This window comes from Falco punctatus (assembly GCF_963210335.1).
Source record: "Falco punctatus genome assembly, chromosome: 6".
NCBI lineage: Eukaryota > Metazoa > Chordata > Aves > Falconiformes > Falconidae > Falco > Falco punctatus.
The window spans coordinates 21919638-21940923 of record NC_137585.1 but is presented as its reverse complement, the minus strand read 5'-3'; the positions used below and the strand labels follow the sequence as shown (position 1 = coordinate 21940923).

The 21286-nt window shown below is 39.4% G+C and overlaps 1 protein-coding gene across 2 annotated transcripts in view; it reads left to right on the top strand.

Moving 5' to 3' along the window:
* DERA (deoxyribose-phosphate aldolase) overlaps positions 1 to 21286 on the top strand; it is a 105594-nt gene that overhangs the window by 27334 nt on the left and 56974 nt on the right. The window lies entirely within an intron of this gene.

Genomic DNA, 21286 nt, shown 5'->3' with positions numbered 1-21286 from the left:
CCTAGTTTAACCAGGATTTTAGAGCTGTGTTTTAATGCTATTTTTAAGACATAAAACCAGTAATCGGCTGATAAGGCTATGAACTTTGAACTGGGCTCTAGACATCTGCTTGAAAGAGGGGTCTTCAAGTATATTGATAGAGACAAATATAAAGATACACTAAGAACCACTTTGGTTAGTCTGGCTTCTAAATTTTCCCTCATTTTTGTGTCAATTGTGTAGTGTTTGTGGTGGTTTGCTTTTTTGTTGTTTTTTTTCCTTTTTTTTCTCTATAGTAAGCTCTTCAGACCTAGAATTTCTTATTTTACAGCAAGAAAAAATAATCCAAGCATGTTGTCAGTATTTAAATACATATTCAACTTGCTGCTGACCTCATTGTCTCCTTACAAACACTATGCTTATCTGCTTCAAATGGAATGGGAAGGATTTCAGGCTTTTTACATGCTCAGTTACAATGTCAATTAGTAGCATTAGATACAGAGGATCAGTATTATGCCAGTAAATATTGCTTTTAATTAGAAGAGGTGTAAGAAATACACATTTCCTGTCATTTAAACTGATGTACTAATCGTTATGATCACTTTCTGTAACATGGAATATTGAAAAATTCAGGTTTTAAAGCATTTTAACATTTTCAGATTCTTTTGCTGGTGTAGTTTTTTTGAAATACAGCAGATGGCTCTATTGTTAATGATTTGGCTTGCATAGTTATTCATTTTACAAGATACATATCCATCTGAATGTATGCAGTAATTTCCTTATTTCAGTCTCTTTTTCTTTGTGGGTAGGTGTAAAACTAAGAATTTTTTTAGTGCCCTGTGTGCATGTATGGAGAGCCAGATTTTCAGACCAACTTGTCAGAACTGCTGAGAACCTCAAATTCCAGTTAAATTTCGTTTGATTTGTGTATTTGTAGCATTCTGGGGAGAAGGTAATACATCACAGTAGTTTTAAATTCTAGCTTTAGTATCCATATATTCTTTTTCAACTGGAACTATGTTTTAAAAGGAAGAAAGAAAAAACCCAGATGATCTTGTTGATATGGCAGGCCCTAGCAACTTTTATCTGAAGATAAAAACATCAGCTCTGATACACTCGGCCCTAGTAATTAGTTTTATATGGGGAAATTAGTGACACCTTATACTAGTTTCAGCTGCAAAACTTGCTTTAGAAGTTTTTTGCTGCCTCTGGTCAGTTGCTCCTGTCCTTTATGCCAAAATTTGTTGCTCCTTCAGCTGTGCAGTTAGAAGTGTTTGTCATGCTGCATTCAAAGTAATACAGTTAAAAATTACTCCGGAAAAGGGTTAACTAGTTTGTTGTGTATTTTTTTGTGATTGGCTGGCAGTGCTTTTTTTCAAATGGTCACAGCCTCAGTAATCTGGTTTACAGCCTTGCCTTGCATGCAATTGTGTCAGTGCAACTGAGGACATGGTGTGCAGTCCTCAAACTGTTCTCACTTTACTATGCATAATGTAAGCCTATCATGTAGGTAGCACAAAATCCTGAACTTACAGATGTTTTTGTTGTTCTTGCTGAGCATGCACACATTCACCTAGGTCCTGAAGCACAAAGCCACTAGGTGTGTTGCAGCATGTACATAAAATGTATGTATTTTCCATGTGTCTGATTTATGAGACTCAGAAGGCTGAGAGAGTAACACAGTGCTGATTTATCAGTAGCTCTGTGGTTACAAAGCTTGCCGGGGATGTCTGGGACTTGTTTTCTTTGACTGGGGTTCTTCTCCCACACAGAGGTCAAGTTTACAGTTGATTTGCTGTTAAGGACTGGGTCCCTCCTGGTAAAATTGCTCTGCTTTGCACAAAGCAATTAACTGAACAGGGAATACAACCCAGATGTCTCCTCTCCTAAATAACTTCCCAAAATTTGTATACAGTATTCCTTATACGGGCTTGAGGAATTACTGGTGTATGCTGGGAACCAGAGCATATTACATTTGGTCTGATTCAGCTAGCAGGTGGGGGTTCAGCCACTGGATGTGAGGCTGACCTTGAAAAGGGATGGTAAAAGGTCAAAAAATTTGCATCTCTACATTGGCTGGGGTTTTAAAAGAATGCTAAGGGCCATGCTTAGGTTGGGGTGGTGTGCCTGTGCACTTCTATGTTCAAAGCGGATTGCACAGGCCACTTGTGCAGGCAAACAGCTGTGGCCTGAATCACAGCCCTTGCAGGACGGGGCAGGAGCCATTCGCTGCACACCCGCAGGCGAGGCTGAGTCGGGCGAGGCGTGCGGACCCCAGCAGTACACTGCGGGGGGAGGCCAGCTGCAGAAATGGTGCTTTGCACAACGCGCTTGTGTACAAGATGTTAACGCTTGCACCTTGGGGACTTGGGGAAAAAGTGTTTCTTCACAGTGAGTTATGAAAACAATTTGAGTCTGTTCGAAGTTCTTGGCTCCTCCTGTGTCTGAAATTGTATCAGGAAGCGCTATGACTACTTTTTCTTCCTTCTCTAGCACAGTACATAAGGAGAAAGACATCAAGAAGGGAGCAGGCACCCGGTTCTCTTAAATTCTTTTAACCATACCTTTCCAGACTTGACTGACATGTAATAAAATCTTGTGGAATATTTAAGAACCTATTTCTGAGTGAAAGAGGCTGGCAGCCCTGTAAGGACAGTGACTCACCTGGCAAGAATAATGTTTGCAGTACTACAGAGGACATAACTGTAGGCAGGTAGGATTGCACATCAGTGGCTCTATGTCACTACTAAAGGAGCACATTGTTTTCAGAAAGCTGACCGAGAGAAGATCTCAGCATTGAACCAGGGAATTTTTGGTTATTGGTTTATAACGTCTGCTACCATTTCTTTGAGTTTCTTGATGTCTTGGCTGTGGTTTGAGTACATAAGCTTCTCAAGGGAAACTTACTGCATCTTCAACACTTCCAGACAATGAGCAGAGCCAGCTAACTAGTAGTTTCCATCATCTTGTGTATACTTGTGCGAGTCACATCCATTTCTACAGGAGACACTCAGATCTGTGTCTTTGTAGCTTCTTGGAATAAACAGACCTAAGGGACACAGATGGGAGTGCCTGACTCCCCCATACCAGTGACAACTATTCTGTTTCCTCATCCTGGTGTCCTTAAAAAAAGTAGGTCTTGTACACAGTTCTCTTATGAGAGTTAGGCCATTTTTATTTATTTATTTTTATTTTTTTTTTGACACAAACATCAGAAACTGCCGAGGAAGCTAGACAAGGAAGGGAAAGATGATAAACTTGTGGGGAAAGGAATACTTAGGTAAAGGTGTGGATGATTTAGTTGCATATTTCAGTCACATGTAAGGTTTTTATTTTGGAAAATCACATTTTAACTATATCACCTAATTACAGAATCTTTATTCTTCTGTGTAACAATTCATATTAATTAAGATATACAGACTGGGGCAGGGGCAGAGAAAGTGATTAAGTGAATGAACTTAAAAAGTGAAAACTTAATCTGTGTCATTTTAACTGTCAAAACCTGCTTTTGATATTACAGCTACTTTTATGTCACTCTTTGGGTGGCTAAGGGAAACACAGCAGTGATGTGTGAAAGATATTGTTTTCATTTTATGTATCTAAACAAATACCTGTGGAAAGATCAGAAAGGAGTGATGTATGTTCTTCTGCAGCTCTACTAAATGTATGGCTTTAAAACAATTTTTTCATAGGTCATGAAGCAGTCAGTCATAAATTGTAAGCTGAGATACTGACAAATGTAAAAATTAAATTTAGAAAGGTAATGAGTTAGTGCTAAAACAAACTAACTTCTGAAGTCGCTAGGACAAAAAAGCCCTGCAAAAAGTAGCAGAAGATGGCTGAGGTAATAAGGTCTCTGATATTGATAGTCTAGAAGAAGAAAATTAAAACGCTTGAAATGTGTGAACAGAAATTTTTTTAGATGCTTTGATACTGTTCATTCCAAAGTGAACAGAAAGAATATAGCCAAACACTGAAGAAAAGCTGTGTTTTGCAGTTCACAGGAGAGCCCACTATCAAATCCTTCTAGGCTTCATCCTGCTTTACAGGAGTGGCTCCAGTCAATACACACTTGCTGTTTTCACAGCAAACCTTACCAAAACTTAAAGGCACAAATAGGCTGGCCCTGTGCTGGATCCAGAGACTGGCTGAGAGCTGTAGTATCCAGTCTTTGTCTCTTAAAGTGGAAAGCAGTGCCACAATGCTCCCCCAAAGAAAATGCAGGACTTAGCAGTAGCGCATGAAGAGGTTTCCTCAAAAATCCTCAAGACCAAAACATCCCACTGCGTACAAAAGTCTTGTCCTGAATTAAGAAAAAGTGTAACAGTTTAACGATTATAAGAGAGAGTCCAAGAAATATGGTTTGGAACATTGTAAAATATACCTGGCTACACAAAGCTTTTACCTCAGCTCTAAATAAGGGAGTTTATACTGCAGTTAATATTGGTGCAGATCCATTTTTAGTATGAATAATGGGAAGACAAAATCTAAGCTACCAATAGCTATTGGTGTTTTGAGAATTGTCTGGCAAAGATTTCTTTTGAGCGGGGTTAGGTGGTGTGGCTGTAAACATGCTAGCAGGTAAGTGCAAGAGATGACTTTCCTACCACTGGATGTGGACCACCATGATCCAGAACTTCTATCAAGCTGACGTTTCATGAAAAATGAAAGAGAAGAAAGGAAACTGAACTAGCAAAATTTGACTGAAAAGCTAGGTATGCTTTCCGAAAATGTGACTAATGTAGGAAACAAGACTGCTGAATAAGTAATACTACTTGGCACTTAGATAGCACTTCACATCTTCAAAGCACATACTGACACTAGCAGAATAAATCTTACAATCACCCTGTGAAATATGAGACAAAGATACCAACAGACAAGTCAAACTGCAATCAGTTGTGAGTTCCTGGCTTTAAATCCTATGCTCAAACCAAAAGTTGAGGGTCCCCTCAATAACATGTGAGTTGTATTGTGTATTGATTTAATTATGTGTCTACAACTTCAGCTGTAATTTGATGCTAAGTCAGTCAGTTGTTAGAGCCCATTTTGTAATTTGATGCTAAGTCAGTCAGTTGTTAGAGCCCATTTCTATATCAATCATATTATCAAATATATATAAAATCATATAATCAAAATAGAGCATTTCTAGATGAAAGGCAAACTAAGGGAGGAGGCTTGGTAACACGTATAAAACAAAATTTCAATTTGTGTCTCATTTTACACATCTGAAATACAATCATCTGTATTGAGTGTACAGTGTATCTGTAAAGGGTGCACTTTACCCTGTAAAAGATCCGTCAGAAATCAGGGGCAATGCATGGCTGTCATCTTCTGAAAGCAGACCAGGTCAAAATTGTCAGCTCATTTTTACAGATGTGAACTGTCTCAGGGTGACAGATGATGTTAAGCTCTGGTCTGGAGGTCCAGAGTATAGGGCTGGGGACAAGCTATTAAGTCCTTACTCTTCTGAATGTGTGGGAGGAGGATTTACCACCTGAGTGGTGACTAAGGCTTTCTCGGTCACAGTCAGGTAGCTGTTTCCTCGCTCCCTCCAGCCAAGCAGGAGTCAGAGTGAGTCCAAGGTGTGATGGGGATTGCTTGCTGTTCTGGCTTGGCCAAGCTGCGCTCACTGGCTGGGGAAGGTGGATGTTGAAATGCAACTTATTCTTGCAGCTGTCTGTCTTCAGACAACAAAGCACAGTGCAGAGAGAGTTCTCCCACCTGTGCTGTAAGTCAGTAAATAATTCCATTTTTCTTTGGCTGAAATCTTCTGGCAGTACAGATTAGATAGGCATGAGCACATTTCTGAATTTCTGTTAGTTTACCAAGACTGCATAAAATGATGTTTGTCAGCTGACTTCTGTCTGCATGCATGCAGACAATACCTCATTTGTCCAAAGGTCTGCCCGTTCCTTCAGAATTTTTAGATAAATTTGAACTTGCAGAGTTTGTACTACTTCAGCACTTTGCATCATGCAGATGCAGTGTTGTATGTTGTTTTAGGAACATAGCCTTGGTTACTGTCTTGAATATGTAGAAGTGATTGCAGTTGGCTGTTGTAAGACAGTCATTAACGCTATAGAATTATATTAGTAGTTGATAACTTCCCTGTCCGCTGCAGCAGATGTCCTGCATTCTGCATAGTCTGTGGTTCTTCTGCATGTTTAGAGCTCTGGTTAACATCACTGAAAGTTTAGTGCAAGGAACAAGCACAAGATGTGCTGTGGAAAACCAAGACACAGAGCAGGTAAAAGTGACACAATCTGTCTCAAAATTTTGAATGATATTATTGACTAAAACAGTTTTTGAGTTAGGAGTTAGATCAAAAGATGGATGGTCTTTAAATATAATCAGTCTGAAAGAGTTTTTTATGGGAACAAGTGACTTCATTTATTCTGAAACAGGGTGGGGGGAAATAAAATCCAGTAGTATAAAAATGCAGATAGCTGCACGTTCAGTAAGGCAGTACAAGGTTTCTCCCTTAAATAATGTAATTGCCTACAAGTTTAACAGTGATGCTGCAGCTAATCACTAGAAATAATGTAGGCATGATAGATAAGCTTGGAGTTGAAAAGTTTTAACAATGCAAACATAATATCCTTGGGTTTGGATGACTGATGAGAGTCCACACAAAGAGTAGTAGTACAAAAAAAAAAAGTTGGGCTTGAGTAAAGCAGACCTTGAAGGAATGCAAAATGAGACTCAAAATATCTGTCTGAAACTCAATAATGTGTATATAGGGAATCAGAAGCGAAGGAACAGAAAGTGGTTGAAAAACACTCAGGGTTTGGGCAGGGTCTAATGAAAAGTCTTTTCAGTAGAGTCAGAAGAGCAACAGGACCCTGTATGGGTAAGTAAAGGACAGAAGTAATACATAAGGGAAAGAGAGATGTTGGGGGGGCGGGGGGTGGGGGAGGAGATAGTCGATAGTCTGTAAGGGGAGAACAGAGTTAGAGTGTACAGTAAAAACTCATTTGTTTGCAGTTTGTTAAGCTAGGAACCCAGACGTGCATGCGATGCCACATTTTCTTATGCATTTATTTATGTGGTTACTGAACTGTACGCTAGCCTATACAGCCATATCTGAGGGGAGATAGTTATCTGGGGCCGTTCATATTTGCCATACCAGGATGCCTGGCAACTCAGTTTGCTAATTTTGTGAAAAGTCTGTTCCATTAATGGTATTCCACTGTAATCAGAAAATAGCAATATACACCCTCTGCTGAAGTCAGGAAAGAAATACCAGTGTAAGAAAGATAACATGTGTCAGGTCTGTACCTGTATGTTTGATTTTGTGTTATCCACAACACTACCGGACTTTCTCCCTCTGCCAGCCTGGTTTATGAATAGAAACAGTGCTATTTCCAAGTACTTCTCACCAGAAGAATACCAAGTCAGGAAGCCAGTAGATGGGTAGGATTGTTTGAGGTAGCTGAATGACTCCTAACTTATCATCACCCTTGACAACTCTGTTAGCTTCTCTGTTTTTCCATGTGTAAAATTGACATTGCACTTTTGATAGGACTTCTGTGAGGTCTAGTAAATTAGGGTATAAGCAGAAATATATTCCTCTCATTTTAAGGCAGAATTTTTCCATGCCAATGCATGAAGATGGAATACCTTGGTCATGACTGAAATTGGGAAACAGAGCAAGAGGAAGTCTGGAAATTTTCTCTAGAAGCTGCTGACTCTGGTTTCCCAGTACAACTGACCCTAGGGGCAGCAGTGGAGGTGGGATCTGGCACCGCTTGCAGTGGTACTTTAGGGTAGCGGTATGGCGCATTGCATGATTGACCATCACTGCCAGTCAGCAGTGCATCTGCTTTCATAGCACTCTGCTCAAAATGTTCTTTTAAATGTCAGAGTTATACTGTGCCTCCTGTGCGCCTGTTTTGCTGTGCTCTGGTGTTTGCTCCCTGCACTGAGCCAAATGGAATGAGCAGTATGCCCCTACATGAAATCACAGAGCAGCAGGAGTGTGGTAACTCCCTAGAAATCCTAGGACTTGTCACTGGATCTCAGAGAAGGGTTTGAACCCTGATCTGCAGGTTTCTGCTTCTTGAGCTGTAAGAAAGTGGCCATTTGTGCTTCAACCTTGAAAACTGGTTGTGAAATAGTAGGTTACGGTGAGCAGGCATGTACTGACAGTATAACATACTGTTGAGAGGGGTCAACCTTCTATTAGCAAGCTATCCTAAATGCCTGAATGGCATTTTTCTTTTGCTGATATTCAAGATCTTTGCAAAGCATGTTAATTAAGGAATATCTAAATGGTATACTTTCAATTTATAACAACTGATGCAGAGAGGTGAGAAAGCACTCCTGTTGCGTTAATTTTCCCCATGAATGAAACCTTGTTTCTATGTTAAATAATTTGTTAGAATTTGAGTTAAAACTTCTGAAGTTTCATATCGCCTCAGACTCAGAAATCGTTGCACAGTGAATAGTTCTAGTCAAACATGCCATCAAAATAACACGGCTTCCTAGCAAAAAACTTTGCATCTGTGAAGCTCTGGTGTTGAAGGTAATGGTTTGAGAGAATGCAATTTTAAAACATGGAAATATTATGTAAAATCAATAGATGTACAGGGTACTATTTATTTCTCTGATATATCAGGTTGTTTTTTTATTCTATCAGCAGCAGGTGTTAAATTCTACTAAACCAGTGAAAAATAGAAATAAATATTTAATTTACTGTATCTATCAATTATACAAAATTGGCTCATGAAATATTAAAGTATCTTTTAAGAGATTGCAAGTAGGAACACTAGTTAGAAAATCAAATTCCTTAACAGAAACTTAATAAAGATGTGGGAATAAACTAAGCATGAATTTAGGGTTGTAGGTCCTGGAATTTTTTTTGTTGCTTTTAAAGGTGTCAAGGCCTACTGATCATGCCTATCTAATTTGAAGGTGTATGCTCGTGACAGCAGAAATGTGAAATTAGACTTCTAAAGAGGAAGATGTTGAGCAGAAAAATACGCTAGGACTATGTAATCTTGAACATCAATAAGTTATCTCAAAACACTATGGACACTTATTTGAATGAACCTATTTACTCATAAGGAACAGGAATACAGTGGAAAACAAAGAAGCTTAACAAAAGATGGCCACAAACATAAGTGAAATAACCTACTGAGGTATTAAAATGGGACAAAAATTAGTCATGTTTGCCATAAGGACGTTATGGATAATTTCCTTACTGATAAACTGGGTGTTAAGACACACTGAGATTAATATAAAAACATGCACTAACTTTTAACAGATCATGTACTAATAGTGCCGATGCTGTATTTCAAAGTGTTACGTCATTAAGTGCGGATAAACAGGCTGAAACCCAAGCTGGCTGCCAGATTGCATGGTGCTGCATACACATTCCACACTGAGCTAAACAAAACTGCTTATTCAAATGTGAACATTTATGCTTGTTTAACATTTTCCCTTCCCTATGAGTTTAAGTTCTTAACTGCAATTTAAAAGGTCTTCTTAATAAACTTTGTCAGTCTTTTCTCAAAGGAAAATATTTCTGTTACAATATGGCCATAGGATATGGTCCTATTTACTGTCCCTGGTTCTGGGCTGCCCAGTTCAAGAGAGACAAGGAACTGGAGAGGGTCCATTGGAGGGCTACCAAGATGATGAGGGGACTGGAGCAGCTCCCTGCAGAGGAACGGCTGAGAGAGCTGGGCCTGTGTAGCCAGGAGAAGACTGAGAGGGGATCTTATCAGTGCATACAAATACCTTAAGGGCGGATGTCAAGAGGATGGGGCCAGGCTCTTTTCAGTGGTGCCCAGCGGCAGGACAAGGGGCAACGGGCACAAACTGCAACAGAGGAAGGTCCATCTGAATATGAGGAAAAACATATTTTCTTTGAGGGTGACAGAGCACTGAAACAGGCTGCCTAGAGAGGTGGTGGAGTCTCCTTCTCTGGAGACACTCAAAAGCTGACTGAACACAATTCTGTGCAGCCTGCTTTAGGAGAACCTGCTTTAGCAGGAGGTTGGGCTACATGATCTCCAGAGGTCCCTTCCAACCCTGACCGTTCTGTGTTTCTGTGATACAGCAATATTCTTCAGGCATGTGCTCATTTCAGTGGTGTTCAGAAAGAGAGCTCCATGGCTTTTTCCAACTTGCCTCTGTGGTTGCCTGCAGAATTTTTGGTGAATTGCACAAGTAATTTGAACTTCCTTGGTAGGTACCTGGATTACTTGAAGCCTGTCTCCCAGGCTTTCTGTGCTCCTTTGATTTGTGTTGCCAGAGTGCAAACCGTGGTGGGAAGATGTTGAAAAGAACAGAAGATATTCCCTTCTTTGGAACTATACTTTGGAATTTCATTCTCTGAGAAGTGTTCCTGATTTATGTTTTTTTAAAATTCCCTTTCTGAAATGGTAGGTTTTAATTTCAGCATCTCTCAGATAAACATAGTCAGACACAAGAAATTGTCTTACTTTATAGTTACCAGAGACAATAGCTTTCCCAGAGCTGTCTGTAATAGTTCTGCTTTTAAGAGAGCTTTTTCAAAGGCACAGATGACAGCAAAGTCCGTAGTCTTCATGGCAAGTCAACAGGGATCTGACATCTGATTGTCATTTGCACCTTTGATGTTTCTTCCCCTTTAGCATTTACGCTATAAAGTGATTTCCCTGCAGTGTACAACTGCAGCTGATTTCTCAAATTGAGTTCTCCCTAAATCTAAAATGTAGAAAAAATTTTGTCAAGCAAAAAGTCTTCTGTCCATCACTTTGCAGTTACACTGCCAATCCAATGTCCAATTTACCAGCCTATTCCAAACATTGCAGAGGTGAAGTCTTGTAGCTTATCAAGAAGATTTGTTAATTCATCCCTAGCCGACCAAAGAAGAAAGAGATTATGATGTTCCATATTCTGTGCAGCACATTAAACTTAAATTATGCAATACAAAATTATGAATCATGTATCTTCAAAAGCCTCCTTCCCACTGGTTCTGGATAATGGACATGTAGAGAGCTCAAAGGAAACACAGAGCCTTCCGCATAAATGGAGCTGTGAAATGAACCCAAGCCCCAGAATGAGAAAGCAGCTTGGTGGGGTGTGGTGGAGGGGATGCCATGTTTCTCATGACTTCTGGTCCCCAATAAGAGGAGGGGTAGCATTTTCAGGTCGTGCCCTGATAACAAGATACCATATACATGCTGTTGATAGCTAGCTGGTTATATTTATATTGTAATCAGGTACTGTATGTTCAGCTACTCTGGATATAAGCAAATGTAGCTTCACAGCAGTTTGCTTGGTTGCCCGTTGCAGCACGGTTGCAGCTTCGAGGCAGGCTCCTCTGGGAACTTCAGCTGGATGGACCCTGTGCAATTGTAATGATGCCATTTCCAGCATTTTCTGGTGCCTGGGTTAGAATTACAGCTCACTTAGCTTTAAACTAGCTGTCTCCAGAGTGTACTGCAGAAATGCTGGTTTGTTGCTTAGAAGGAAACCAAAAAAAATCCTAGTAAAATAAAGAGCTACTCCATGCTTTTGAACAACTTCTTGGCGAGTTCATTTGCAGGGACTTGCTTATGTTCGGAGGTAAGAACTGAAGGTAGGAGAGAAACCTAGGAAGAAAGTAATATTTTTTTCTTTTGAAATGTTAAAGAGATTAACTAAAAAAGAGTGTTAGTGAGGGGTAAAGAGAAGCCTTTATGTTTGAAGGGTTCCTGTGCCTTTTTTGCTCCCTAAGAATACAGTTTTGGAGTGAAACACAGGAACATGCAGAGCTCTTTGCAATCTGTGTATGAAAATGCTGCAGATGACAAAAAATAATTATTAATTAGGAATATTGCTGCATTTTGTTACTTAGGAGAAGGGTTCTGCCAGTTGAGGTTATTGTCTGATGTCTGGTTTGTGAAAGACAGAAGCAGGATAGGATCTGAGACTGAGTGGAATTTTTAAATGGTGGAAGGCAAAAGGAAGAAGAGAATCTGTTCAAGTTGGAAGGAGGCAACTAATATGGCATTTGAGGTATCAGTGATATGTTTTCTGTTATTCCTGGCTGTGAGTCTGGTGTGGCTTGTAGGTTTTCTACATTTTAATTTGCTAGATTAGGTGGGACATCACGTAAAGAGTAAAGTAGTCAGTGAAATGTAGAAAGATTTAGATCATCATGATAATACAAAGCTTGCAGACGCCTTTCCACAAAATGTGAGTTGCTACAGCACTGATTTTTATGTTAATTTACTAGTGAATAATTTAAAAAGACCTGTTTATTTTTTAATAGAAAAGAAAGATATAAATTGGCTGAGTGTTCCTAATGTTACTTACAGCTGCCATTGAGCAGATGTTAGGGATTCTTAGTGGTATGCTAGACCAAAATAAGTTTTATGAATAAACAAACAATTTCTTTTTACTACCAACTCTTTCAGGCTGATTCTCTCCCAAATTGACAATAAATGGCTTTTTAAAGTCTCCTCATAAATAATTACCTTTCTTGTGCCACTTTTTTCTAGGCACTTGGATTTTAATTACAATGATGAACTGTTTTAATAAGTTGTTAAATAATTTTATCTTTTTAGGGCTGAATCCATTTTCCATTTCTCTGACTTCATTGGTTCCTGGGATTTTAATTCTTTTAATTCTTGCTAGTTCAATTGATGTTGCACTTTCACTCCCCTTTGTAAATTCACATTGGAGAAGCAAATAGCAAACAGCATACAGCAACATCTTTTTATTCTTAGCTCTATGCACACACCCCCATCTTAGTTTGCTGGTTAACAATGGTCTCCTGTTACTAGTAACCGTTCTGTTTAACTCAGTCATGTTGATCACAGAAAGTTCAAAAAGATAGGTAATTAAATGAAGACAATGTGTTTTTGCTTCGGGCTAATATCTGAGGGCCTCAAAGCACTGTACAGATTTCTAGCAAAGTGAATACTGTGCTTGGTTGATAGATCAGGGATATGTAACACTGCTATACTTCACTTCAGGCCAGTGTTTTCTAATGTAAATACTTATTAGATACCTTCGTATGTGATTTGATGTAGAGAAATGCTGAACACATCATTCCTTATAAGTTCAGCTATGATTCAGTATCTGTAAAAAACAGCTGCATTATTGCAATGTGCGCGTCGTTATTGGAACGTGGGAGAAAAGAACCAAGTGGCAAGTTTTTAAGCTTCCTCATTTTTAGTCTCCTGGCATTATCAAGATTTACTTAATTAAAAGTGTCTGCTATTAAAAACAAAAGCCCCACAGATCATGTTAAAACTTTCTTAATCTTCTTTCAGATTATGTATGAAACATGGAACATGGTGGTATGTCTCATGATCCCACTCCTGACACTGAATAACTGCAGCCACTACAGAAATATTAATATCAATTTAGATATTGTAAGAAGTCATAGTTAAAATGGTGGATCTTGCAAAGCTTTACTTTTATCAAGTTAGGGTCTGTCTGTTCACATTAAATATCTGTTTCTTTGGGGTGCAGCATTGGGTGGCTTTGCTTACCGTTATGCTCCGTATGACCTGAACAGAGCATGCTTAGGACCAAGCTCAAATGGAGAGAGTACTGCAAGTTTTTGCTATTTATGTCAGAAGTTTAGGATTACAGAAGGGACGGTACAGACCAGGTGGTCGTGCTTCCTGATGTGATGGTGACCCCATCACTACCACGGCAGGTTGGCAAGTGACAACTCGGTAAAACACAGGTAGTGTTTTGCTTGACCACTTCTATTTCTGAACGTGTAAGTGTGGATGAAGAAGTCATTGATACCAAAGTGAAGCTCTGAAATATTGCCATGCAAAGATACAAACTTTAGATAGATTTTTTTTTCTGTAAGAAAGACATAAAATGTACTGTCTCAATGAATAGTGACATTTAATAACTTGCCACTAAATACCTATGAGGATATATATACATCTAACACAAAGAGAGTTTGATCCTCAATTTCTTTCATTCACAGTATTTCAGTAAAAAGATTGGAATGCCAAAGTACAAAATTATAACATATATTTCGTGTAGGTTTTTTAAAATATAAGCTTATATATGAAATGTAGATTTGAAGATTGAAATACCGTCTTAATCTCACCAGTGAACTAATGAAATGTGCATTTCTATATCAGTTTCAATTATTTTTAACCAAAACCCAGGCAGTTGTTTAATCAGATTGTTGGTACTTTTGGCTTGAGATCTCACCACGACTGCGGTCCATGACCAGATCAGCACAGAGGCTGTTGACAAATGGTGGTGGAGAAACAATGCCCCAGCATATTAAATACCTTATTATGAGTTGCTGTCTATTTCTGACTATGCTTAAGGGTCTTTTTGATTTCCTTCATTTTTTTTTAAAGTACTGCTCAGTAGATTGTTATGCCAGAAAAATCTGACTGAATTTATCAGCAACATGCCTTCATAAAGCATCCCTTTGAAATAAAATTATTAGTTTTCCCATGTAAGCATCGTTAATAATACAGTGGGGGGAAAAAAGGATTTCTTAAAAGACCAGAAGAGTCTTTCCCTGTCCCCAGCAGAGAGTTGCCTCCTGCTTAGAGTGTGGCTGCACAGTTAGGGGGTTTGGTTGTGTTTTTCTTGAAGGGGACTGGTAGGCTTTTTGGTATTCATGCTACCTGAAGAGCTAGAAACCTTGTAAAACAACCCTACTGACAGTGGTGAAAACATCTGTCAGTCCTGGAACTTCTCACCCACATTGCAGCATACACATGTGGGCTTTTGCTGTTTTGCCAGATGTCAAATTATCAAGTTGGAGAAAGAAGAAGGAAACACTCTGAGGGGCAAAAACTTCTGGGAAATGAGCCGTGAGTAAGATTGGTACCTTTCAAAAACAAGCATAGCTCATCGTTTTACTGTGCTACCTTATATGTAGGTAAGGCCTTCCAGGGTGTTACCCTTTGGGTATTCATTGCATCAAGAGAATGCCCAACACATGCACCCAGGGATCCATGACAGAATCTACATATCTGTAAATTGATTGTACTGAAGGCTTTCGAGTATCATAAAAATTAAACTAAAAGTGCCTAACATTTTCCTAGTGATTGCATGGGAGTGGATTATTCAGCCCTCTATGCAAGCTCCTAAGTAACCTATTCTACCTGATCGGTAAAAGCCAGGAGAAAACAAGCACATCCATCACAGATGAATCCAGTGAGATCTGGCACCTTATATGTTTTTTTCAGGCAAAGCCAAAAGCTTGACATTGGCCATGAAATGCTCTTGAGAAATGCCTTTGGTACTGGAAATCCACCCAGTGCTGAAGCTTCCAGCTGTGTCAGCTGCCCTTTTATGTGTAGGGAACAGTGTGGAACAGGGGCTGATGCTGGCTGTTTGTCCTCTGCATGACAAAGAGGCTAGATGCTGGACAGATTCTGACGGTGGCATTAAGACATGACTTTTAAATCTCAAAAATCAATCCTGCCTTTCTCTGGATTAGAGTTGGAACAGACTCTTAAACTGCTTTTATCATGAGGTGTTGAAAAACACTCAAAATGACATTGAAGTTTCATGATTTTGGCTGTATAATGTATAGTTTTTTTAAAAAATCTTTAAAATTCATAGCACCTTCTTGATAAAGTAGACTGATTTTCTACTTGCTCTGTTCAGTGTGGAGTATTTCCAAATGGGTTTTAAACAGCTATTTCTTCAATTTGAGTAATTTTGTTACAAGCTAATAAAGAATATGTAAGCATACCTGAGTTTTAATGTTAACATATTTGTTTCAAAGTTGGTATCAACATTAAAAAGCACAAAGCTAAATGTGATTGCTAAAATGCAGTATGCAATATGCCACGTAGTGCTGTGATTCTAAGCAGCCATGCATATTTATTATTTTCTTCCAAATTGCAGTGCTATTACTGGTAGATATATCAGGGTTTTAGCCTCAGTCTGTAATAATGTCATGTACTGGACAACATTTTGTGAGACTGAGATGTATTGATCCAAACCCAAGAATGCCAAGAGGGAAAAAGCCTGACCTAGATCAGTGCTGTTTTAATTATATCACAGTTTAGGATAGTTTATCATTGTTTAGATTAGTTTAAGTGTGAACAAGTAAATGATGCAATACAATTCAGTGTTTGTAACAGAAGCTTAATGAGTTAGATTTTCAAATCAAATCTAGTTTCTCCCACAGCATTTTGCTTTTTCACCCAGCCTAGCAGGAGCATGTGGCTCAGTACTGAGAACCTGAGTGCCTGCATCTAACCTGAAACAAGAGACTCAACTTTTTTTTAGCAGCAACCTGTGTGTTACTGGCAAAGGAATGAGAATAAACGTTATGGTTCCTTCTTAAACATGCAGCATGCCTTTAGCTGCTGTATGTGGGACACTAACACTGCTAAAGCAGGGAAAGTCACCATTCCTTTCTTAGCCCCTGACCACAGCCATATACTTGTGTTTTATAACCTTTAGCTTTTTTTAACCAAATGGTGACTTTTGGATATTAGGGCAATCTGCAAAACTCAGCCATCACTATTTTTGCAGCAAGGAGTCGGAATGAGGTGTTGAAAGACACGACTGCCTCTTTTGTAGATAACTGCTGTGTAATTGTGGGGATGGTGGTAGTGGTGGCAGAGAGGGAGCAGGTCTGCTGCTTTGTGCCTCCATGCATGCTGCAGAGCACTTCCACTAGATTTTATGCAGGTACTGCAGCTACTTTCACCACTAGCACACTATCTATGCTTTTTTCGATTGTTTGTGGTTCTTCTACTCCCTTCCCCTTATCCTTCAGATATTTTGGTAGCTGATGGAACAGCCACATCTTAAAGCCAATGGTAAGCAATACTCTTTTATCTTCTTGTACCACTACTGCTACTCCTTTGACCCTGTTCACTCCTCTCTCCACTGGATAACATGCGCCACAGCTACCTGCTTCTGTTTGGTCATGTGTATTGTGCTGGAGGAGGCCACAGATTAGGGCATTTGGGGCCAGAGCTGTGCCACCAGCACTGCCTCCTCCCGTGGGTGCACACTGCGGTGTGCTCTTGGGCTGAGCTTGTGCTAGAGCAGAGCGATTTGCACGGTCTCTTGTATTTTGTGCCTTACTCAAAATCCGAAGAGTTGTGGCAAAAAATAGCCTGCAGAGTAGTCTGTAAAGGAAGACAGGATTGCAAGTGGCTGAGTTGAGAAGAAAGGTGTATTTTTTCCTCAGTGATTTAATAGTAATTTTAGGATTAGGTGTTGGAATGTATTGATTTATTTCTTCTTTCTACCTTTGGCTCGTCATGTGTCATTAGGCAAACTGTATAACCAGTTCCAGTAATGCCATCTGCAAAATTAAGTAAGGTTAATATAGGTCATACACTGTAAAGCCCTTGAGTGTAATACATGGTACACAGTTTTAAAGAAGAAAAATGAGATCTCGGTAAAGAAACACGATATTTAACAAGCAGATAACAATCCAGGAATTCCTTAAGCTTCCCTGTGGTCCTACTAGTCACTCTTGGAAAGATATCCTGCTGCTGCTTCTTTGGAGAGGAAGAGAAATGGCTGTTCCAGCAGCACGTAATTGCCTGTGCTGCTCCTGCACCCTGGCATCTCCCAACAATGCTTCTGCCTGCTGCAACATGGGAGGGGACTGGAGCATGTTTCCTCCTGTGCTTTAGTGTGGTTTGAAGCCTAAAGCCAAGAACCACCATTCACAGGGATTCCAGCTGTGGCCTTTGAGCCTGGAGCACGTGTCAATTATTTATCTTCTCTTTCACCATACCAAATAGGGATTGGATTGGAAGGAATGCTCTAAAAATAGCAAAAGCCCATGCTATATAGCCAAGCAACAGAAGGTGGTATGGATCTTTCTGTTGAATCTTCTAAAGAAACACATTTTAAATGAATACACAAGAAACTAATACTAATTAAGTAACAGTATTCTGTGGAGACCTGTGGTAGGCACTATAATAGTGCATTAGCAAGCTATGCATAATTCAGCAATGCTGAATTCTTTCAGGTATCATCTACAGGGGATTTTGCATAAGTATGGTCTTAATAATTTGTCCCTTCGTGTGCATGTGTAAGTGTTCCTAAAGGCATCATTTGGCCTGCATAACACCTATTACTGGAAGTGGTATGCAAGAGAGGAAGCATCCATTGAGTGTTGAAAACCAAGCTGAGATGATAGGATGGGTCATTAGAAAGGTTATCTTACTTGTAAACAGACATTAAACATGTAGCCCTATGATGTGATTTTTTAAATATTCTTTCCCCCTCCATGCAGGCACTTTTCCAAAAGGAATTGCAAAAAATAGCAGTTCACAAAAGACCAAGTTATAAGCTAGCATTTTAAAAAATGGTCAAATGGACAGGCATGTGAAAACATGCATAGGCATCTAACCAAGTGGTCTGGCAGTGGAGTTAAAGCTACGTGGTGAGCTACTGCTAAAGTGAGTTGTCACAGTTTTGTATTCTCTTCTCAGTGGCAAAGTTAAGCTAGCAGGGAAAGTATTTTATCTTGCTGCTGGAGTAGGATAAAGACATGTAAGTGGACAATTACTGACAAGAATTGGCTACTACATTAGCCTTTTATATCTTGCCCTGCCTCATTTTCAGAGGGTAGATAACTTGGTTGCCCCTAGTCAGGCTAATTGTGTGTAAATCCTAAGACCCTTATTTCAGGTACTCATAAAATAGAAAGATGATTTGCTAATGGGACATCATGCACATTTGATAATGTACTATCCTGTCATTGCTACCTTGTCAGCACAAGCACCAGGGCTTTTTCAGGTCCCCTCAGCAGCATGCTCTTTTTGCCACCAGTCCTAGAAGCCCTGGAAGGGTACGTGTTCACCCTACGTCACCACATATTGCTATATCTGAGTTGCAGCAACCAAGATAGTATTTGTGCTCATTGCAAGTACTTACAAAGTAGCATGGCATAATTGTCCCTCTGCAAGCGTGTCACTCTAAACTATTGTTTAAAACTGCCAGACGCATCTTTGTTCTTTATTAAGAGTAAGGCAACAACACAGTCTGTAGTTATCAGGAGATAATCATTCCCCAAGGGCATTTGAAGCACTTCACAACCAAAAGGTTGTGATTACTCCACGATTGCTATACTGCTTATTATTCCTTATTGCTTAATTATGGAACCAGAGTGTGCTTCCTGGGTACTGTCATCTAAATAAGATTCTCCAGTTCTCGTGCTCTGCTTCAATGTTACGTGGACTGGGAAGCTTTGTAGCATTTTGAGATGATAGAGGGGATAGCAGAGCGGCAGGCCAGGCTCTTCTGGCCTTCAGGAACCAGGACATTCAATCTCTGCCCTGCCAAATGCTTGCTGAGAGGCCTCGGGCAAGTCACTCATCTTCTGTATACTTCAAGCTTTACACCTGTGCTCAGGTGCTACCACAAGTAAGGCTGTGTGAGTATCTAAAACAGAAATGATGTAATGGACTTCATCTTGACCTTTAGGTATATGCGCTGTGAAGGCACTGATTTTCTTTTTAGCATGCGCACGTTCACCTGGGTTATTCTGAGTGGTCCTTGGTGGATTGCAGTGGCTGAGGGTCGTTTGTGTGTAGGGGGTGAGAGTGCAAGGGAAGAGGGCATTTAATATCTTAAAATACTCTACCCGATTTCACAAGATGTGTGACTGCAGCCCAGGTGGTCTGGCTGCTGATGACACTGAGAGCTCGGTTGCTCTCAACAAGAGAGAGCCTCTCAAAACAGAGACTGTGGCACTGTTCACGTTTCTTGAGGTTCATTCAGATTTCCATCTCTGGTTAAAGCAAGCTGATGTGGTTTGTGCGTGTCAGGCTGTGATGCTGTAGTGTATCACACACAGGTGGGTTACTAGGTTGGCAGCCAGCCCACCTGAAGTGGGCGTGTGATGCTGCTGTGTTTCAAAAAGGCTTTGATGTCGCCACTCTGGACTGATTCAATGAGTCTTACATGAGTTGCTGCCTTTCAAGGCAGCACACTGTTGTGGTTACACATTGGAAGAGAGTAGCGAGCAGCACATTTTCCAGGCTCACTGAGCCTACAAATCTACCCTGAAGAACTATTTTTTTGAAGTCTTTGTTTTAATGTTTCATTGAATCATGTAACCTACTCTATGGAAAAGGAAAGCCATCCAGCATGTATTTTAACCTTACAACTTGATTTTTTGGGTGTATACATTCGTAGGAAGACGATAAGATGGGTGATAAAACTCGGTTTGTAAATCATCACCTGCTTCCAGATGAAACTCCTGCTGAAGTTCATTCCTTAGTCTTGTTTTTGAAAATCTGAATAAGAAATAAACTTGGTGAAACTCCCTTACACGGTTGGTGTAAATTCAACTTAATGAGGTGCTTTTTATGGTAGTCGTCAGTTTTTAAATCCCTCTTTTCATTCCTGAAATCTAAACATTAATAGCACCTTCCATTGTGGTGCTCTCTGCTAACATGCGTCTTCTGTCTTCTGCGAGAGGCTGCATGCAGTCCCGCTGGCAGGCTCTTGTGTCATAAATAGAATTTGTTCAGGAAATAAAAATTTATTGTTTTCATTGTTAGAGGATGCTACTAAATTGGCTGTATGTTTGTCTAATAATCACATCTAAAGCTGATTATTCTGGTAATAGCCTTAAGATATTATATAAAAATAAATATATAAATGCACTACTTTTGTACTAATACTAGTTTTTAATCTCTTCTTGTTTCTATGAAGTCTGAATGAGATTTTCAAAATTGAATAATAATTTGATCCGTTAATCTTTTGAAGCTAGTAATTTTATTTTCCCCTCTTTGCAGTCTCTGAGGCTCGCAAATGAATAGAGCTTCATTACTGGAGTCTGCATTTAATAACCATTATCCATTATCTTGTAATTAAGACTCCCTGTAACGAATCATGAGGACAATGCAAAAATACATAGTACATTTCTTTAATGAACTGGAAAATGTTCATCTTGTTCTATTTAGTAATGAGTTGCTGAATAGTCGTTAAATCCACTGGAGAATAGAGCTAGATGGATTTTGAAGACTATCTTGAGTTTGTGGTTAATCTATTAGAATTAAAATTTCATCTTCTATTTTTATCAACAGCTGATTAGAAGTCATTCTGTTTGACCAAATTGATTAGAAGACCATATACAAGGGCAGCTGTTGTTTAATGAAAGTTTTTAATGAAACTGTACCATAGAGACTTGTAATTATAAGACTTATAAAAGCTTTGACTTACCTTATACTAGAAAAAATGAAAAGTATTGCACTGAAGAACTTTAAGTGCTACATTTTGAAAGGGAAATTAAAAATACAATTTGGTGATGTTGAAGTTTCACTTCCACTGTTACTTGTTTTAATATGACTATCAGATGTCCGTAGTGTCTCTCTGGAAGGGAGTAGCTGAAATATGTAAC